Raw genomic sequence first — 6,161 nt, 5'->3', positions numbered from 1 at the left:
CTGTCAGATGTGGCTATCACGCATAGCTGAGACCTCATTTTTACCGGTCGGCATATAAATTGCACTGATGTTTACTGTAGCTAGCGAAGACAAGCGAGATCGCGTATAGTTAACGGTATACGAGACCGTCATTGAGCATCGAATTATGTTACTGTGCATAGGTGCAGTCTCATTATCAACGTCGCACATAAACGGGGGCCTATCAGTTACAACAAGTATTCGAGATGAGTGAAGACTAGTAGAGATACGAGTACAAGGGGCCGTCGTTGCTCATTGGATTGGGCTGCCGCGCATATGTGGGGAACCTTAATTAGCGTCGCACATAGACACGGATCCAGCAGCTAAAATAGGTAGTCGAGGTGAGTGCCGACGACTACCGTCATCGTGGTGATCGCTTCGTGGTTGGTGGTCACCACATATAGAACGTCATAGTTATAATAGGAAAGACGCCCACAGCATTCTGGTAAAACTGTATTATCTACAAGCTAGTTATGCATATCTGGGAAATGGGGTCGCCCACACATGTCCCTCGCACTGCCACTGCAAGTTTGTGCTGTAATCTCACTTTATTGCACATAATGGAACATGAGACTCATGGGAAAAATGGGTTGCGAGCAGGTTCACCAAACAAAAATATCCCATTTGTTAAATCTGAGATGTCTAAAGCAAACAAACGCCTGCAATTGATCCTATAGGGTGGCGTTTGCCGCCCTTAAATACTCTTAAGATGTTATTTTTATTCTTCAGGAACACCGAAGAACGCTAAAATATGCTAAAGTGCGATTTCGTGTTTTATGTCGCGTAAACCGGCAAAAAATGCGAATCGGCGATGGTCAATGACCTTGACATTTCGCTCACTTAAACAAAACGCTCCGTGCAACATGTCACGGGAAGGTGCTAATTGATTAGACTAACTTCCCATTAAAATATCAACTTCGAAAACCCTATAGTTTCGGCGAGCTCAATTTGGGTGTGTCAGCAGCCTGCGGCGTGGTTCTGCAATTTACTAAACACTAGCTCACCTTCCGCATCACCAGTGGTCAACCTTTTGAAAAGCAGTTGAGGCCCGCTTTCTGGAAGACGCTGAAACCTTTTGGGTAGCCTGCAGTCCATCCGATTGCGTTCTGGATTTTTCAGGATGAACATCCTGTCTGCCTCGTGAACTTTCTGAGCAACTGTCGTGTACAACTCTCTCACTGCGGCTGGTCCCAGTGTTGCATGATCAAGAAAGATGCGTGTTTCTGATAAGACACAGAGGTTTCCAATCCACTTTTGAGGTGGCAGATGGAATCCAAGATGAGCACAGAGTTTCCACCGTACCAACGAAGTGTCTTTCGTTGGTAATGATCAAATCCAGGAGATGGCAGTTGGTCTGTGCACTGTCTGGTGGGTGTGACGGCATGTTTAATCCAAGCACTCTGTTGGATGACTTAGGTCATTGCAGCTGTAAAATATCACTAGACCCGTCTCATTTCAGCTGCATCCAGGAGAACTTGGAGTAGTTGAAATCACCTACCAGAAAGAGATGTGTGAAGTGGTAGCTACAGGAGAGTTGCTCGAGTGTTTGTATATTAGAATATCATTATTAATTATTATTATTATCTTTTGGAGGACTCCAGGGGGCAAAATTATACTACGCCAAGAAGAATAGATTCGGTCCCACGCAACGGGAGCTGAATCCACAACGCGTTTCAAAACGATGTATGAGTGGTATCGGTACGGAAGGAGCCAAGAGGTGTGCTGCCAGATAAGTTTGCAGATTTAACGGATGTACGCCGGTTTTGAGTCGGAGACCAAAAGGGCTCCTGCGGCGTACTCTTCTGCTTCCTGTTACGCTGATTCTGAGAGCGACTTTTCATCTGCAGAGCTTTTTTGCACCTCGGATGTCCGTTTCTCGCGGGCTGTCCTTCGGAAACGTAGTTTTCCCAGTCGCGAGCGAAAAAATTTCGATCACTACCGATTACAGCTCTTTCAATATCGCCATTTAGACGACTAGGTGTTCAGTTGTACAAGGACTTAAGGCAAACATGCATCTGTTTGTTTTCCTGGCATTTTGGCGCGGTTTGATTAATAAGGTGTCCCTGTAGGGACTTGAGCAGTGGGTGGTGGAATAAGGAAGCAGTACCATGGAAGATTATGCCTTGAAGCTGGCCAACAGCTTCCCGATATGGCGAGGTCTATGTGGTTTGTCTGACTGCAGCCGCTTTTCGATCTAGTTCGTGTAGACTCCTGAGTCTCCCGCGATCAACGTGGTCAACTGAGTTTATAAAAGATTTTCTCACTGCCCAGATTTTGGCCTTGGCTGTCGGGAACATGAGGGACCAGTGTGTCCGGAAACGGAGAGGCTACGTTGGAGTGGAACTTGAGAGTGGTGGTTTCACCTTCTCGCTGGCTGTAGGGTTCTCGCAGCGCCTCTCGTTCTCGGGGTCAATGCTCGTTAGTTTGTTGGTAGGTCTGCCGCTTGTCCCCTCGCATATGACCAGATCTAACTCTAAAGCTGCGGCTTAGACGTGGAGTTTACCGCTGCGCCCTTATCGTCTGCTACAGAAATGAGCCATGATAGCTCTATATACTTTGGACGCTGCGTCCACGCAATGCTTGCCTTCTCCCGCACAGCGCTGCCTTTGTTAGTCGAGAGGTCTGAAGTGGTTGAATGGAATCTGCAATCCAAGTCACGGCTGGTTGCGTCGGTGTGCTTTCAAGAGCACAACAGGCCGTTACTACCATCAGTTTGTTCGCAAATTTGCGTTCGGATGAACGTGGGTCACGTGAAAATCTGTTTCGCACCTTTCCTCCGGGACTTATTTGGCATAGTTTTCGCGCCCCTAAAGGGCGACCCTTGGATATACGCTTGATCACTGGGTAAGGTCTTTGCATGCTAACAGTTCACTCCAGGATCTTCTGTACGGCAGATTGTGAGGAAAGGGTGACTGAATGCCCAAAGTTTCGCCTGCTTCTCTTTCCCTGTAATCACTCATTGAGAAACGATCCGTGTTCAAGCTTTGTAAGGGCACCGCGATGGTGCGACTGTGCCAGTTTCGTTGGTGTAATTTTTCGAAAGGTCAAATCAGGTTATCAGCCTGCTTTTCCTCATGTGCTTGTCCACGCCCTGAGGGTCTTTGTAACCACATCGGGGACTTTGGTGACCTACTTTGCAGCCAGCGGACCCGGCGTGGTTGGCGCTATGTACTCGTTCAAGGGATAAAGTTCAGTATCGACTCCCCTCCAGGCCCTTTGGTACCTTGTGTTTGCTCTCCGATAAGTTTTGAAAAGAAGTGCAAAGTTTGTCTCAAGTATGACGATTAAAACGGAACATTCACATTAGTCTTTTGAGATCCATATTTGGGGGCTTGACGTCGTTTTTGGTCGCCCTCTTTTTTGTTACAGAATGCATACAATCTTTAAGGTAGAGGAAGCTTTCGAAATGCACAACCTTACATACCAAGCTTGGGCTCTCGAGCTTTCTGTTTTCGATCTACGGAGATTGCTGTGGACCGTTTTCTTTAAAGAATTATTACCTCCTGGGCCTTCCATGGTGTACACGCCACATAGTTGGCGAACACGCCCGGATGGTCGCCATACATAGTCGGCTTTACGGAAAAGTAGCTGTCCCTAGGCCTCTGAATGCAAGCCACAGAGCTGAAAGGTCGCCCAAAAGCACATGGCAGACGCAATCTCTGTGCAAACTCACCAGCCTTACAAATCACCCAAATGGTACCGGCCGGTTCATGTGGCCCATGGTACATTGGCGCTGATGTTCTTCAAAAAAAGGTGTAGTATAAGTGATGTCATTTTGAGTTATTTACATGTGAGTATCCATGATGTAGGCTCGTCCGCACCGCGCTTCCGTCAGTGGGATTACGTTCTTTCCAATCTACGGAAACTGTTGCACAACACATCTCTCGAGAGTCTGTCCCCTGTTCCTCTATATCATGCAGTTTATTGTATGAGCCCTCGAAGCAAAAATCACCTCAATCTACTTACTTTGCTTCGATCAATTCAGGTTAATTCAATCCAGGTTTTAATTTTTGGTGAGCGTGCAACATTGATCTTCCGGTGTTTTGGTTTCAGAAGTGGATTCAGATATGTTATTTGAGAAATTAGGGGTTGATTTCATGCTTTACGGCGTTTGGGAGTTTTAAACGTGCACATGAGAGATAACGGTATGGAATTCGTGCCTGCAGCAAACAGTCAAAGGACTAACGCTGTTCAGAGTTACCAGTGGGTTTACTAAAAATGCAACAGGCAGCCACCAAAAGCAACGAAAATTCGAGGAATCCGTAGAGGCCAGTAAGCTGAGCGCCGTCGCCATTAACAAACGGTACACAAAGTGCCGACTGTCCAGTGCATTTTTTGTCCGAGGAAAAAGGAGAAGGTTCATAAACTCAAAAAGCAACATAAGTTTACCGGTTATCGTACAGTCAGTTTCCGGAAACCGATGGCTAGGAAAGATAGCGCGCTTCTGCAGGGCCCCGCTGAAGTACGAAGAGCCATCTTTGAGCAGCTCGTACCAGCTTTCTGGAGAGAAATTCGTCTCGAGCCGTCGTTGGCTGTTAGATTGCGATAGCAAAGTCTAGGCGAAACAATCTGCGTCGCAGATAGACACTGGTCTAGCGGTTCCAAAAATGGTCAAGGTAGGCGATATTGCGTACATTTAGGAATATGACGTCCGCTATCTGCCGTTAGACTAGGTTTGTGTGCGTGGTTGAGGCCTCGCATTCATCGACTCGCATAAGTGCTGGCATGGGTTTTATCATAAGTAGCAGAGATAAGCGATAACACGTACAGTTATCAGTATGACGGATTATGTTGCGGTAGGTCACTACGCATGAGCAAGGTCGCACATGAGCACGGGCCTAGAATATACGATAGGCAGCCAAGTTGGGCGACATCGAGTTAATTTATGAGTAAAAGGTACCCTCTGAGTAGGTTATCGCACATAGAAGAGAATTACTTTTAAGGGCTCGCATAGATACTGGCCTGATATTTACCAAATGGAGTAAAAATAAGCGACATAGCACTGTATTGCGTGAAAACAGTCGTCGGTCGTTGGCTCAGGTGACAATGCAAAGGTAATTTCTCATAAACAGCGTCTCGCAGTTACAATTAATAGTCTAAGTATGTGAAGACGGCTACCGTTGTTATGACGACGGCCTTATGACGTATTCTACCCACGGTGAACCATGTTCCTTAAAGAAATGATAAAATTGTGTAGGTAACTTATCCACAGCTGCCTCATGACGCTCTACTGTCCAAGGTTAGTTATGCATATGCTTCTGGTGAGCGGCATGGATTCAAATGCTACCTCAGATATGTTTGTTGAGAGATTAGGCGCTCTATCTTCTCCAACTTCCATGCATTGAGGAAGACGTTAAATGAGTACATGAAGGATAAATATGTATTATTTGTGCGTTCACCAAGCACATCAAGCACACAAACCTGGTCTAACGGCGAACGGCGGGGGTCATAATCAAAGCTGTACGCAATATCGCCTACCTTGACCATTTTTGGAACTGCTAGGCCGGTGCCTATCTGTGATGCTGATTGTTTCGCTCCGACTATGCTATCGCAATCTAACAGACAACGACGGCTCGGGGGTCATATCAAAGCTGTACGCAATATCGCCTACCTTGACCATTTTTGGAACTGCTAGGCCGGTGCCTATCTGTGATGCTGATTGTTTCGCTCCGACTATGCTATCGCAATCTAACAGACAACGACGGCTCACCAGACATAACTGTGTGCGCTGTCGCTTATATCCGCTACGTTTAGTAGATTCCAGCCCAGTATCTATGCAAGCCGATAAAAATGGGGCCTAAACTATGACACCCTTTTCTAACCACAAACATTGGCTACTCATCGTGATTGCGAGGCCTGTGTCTTTGTGCGGCGCCGAGTATGAGACCTCAACTATGTCCAGAATCCTTATCCAATGGCCAACGACGGCCCGTCATTCTCATAATCACGCCCGATGTCACTCAGTGGCTACTTAGAGTAACTGCCAGGCCTGTGCACATGCTAGTAACAGACTATAGTGCATCAACTATACATAAAAGACTAATCCAGCGACCAACGGCGGTCCTTAATACCCATCCATGTCATCCGTCTGTCAACCACCTGACCAATACACACAACCACTTTAACAAATCGGAGTTCTATTT

This window comes from Opisthorchis viverrini (genome assembly GCF_000715545.1).
Source record: "Opisthorchis viverrini unplaced genomic scaffold opera_v5_294, whole genome shotgun sequence".
NCBI classification, from domain to species: domain Eukaryota; kingdom Metazoa; phylum Platyhelminthes; class Trematoda; order Opisthorchiida; family Opisthorchiidae; genus Opisthorchis; species Opisthorchis viverrini.
The sequence above is the reverse complement of the archived record's forward strand: the minus strand, read 5'-3'. Positions refer to the sequence as shown.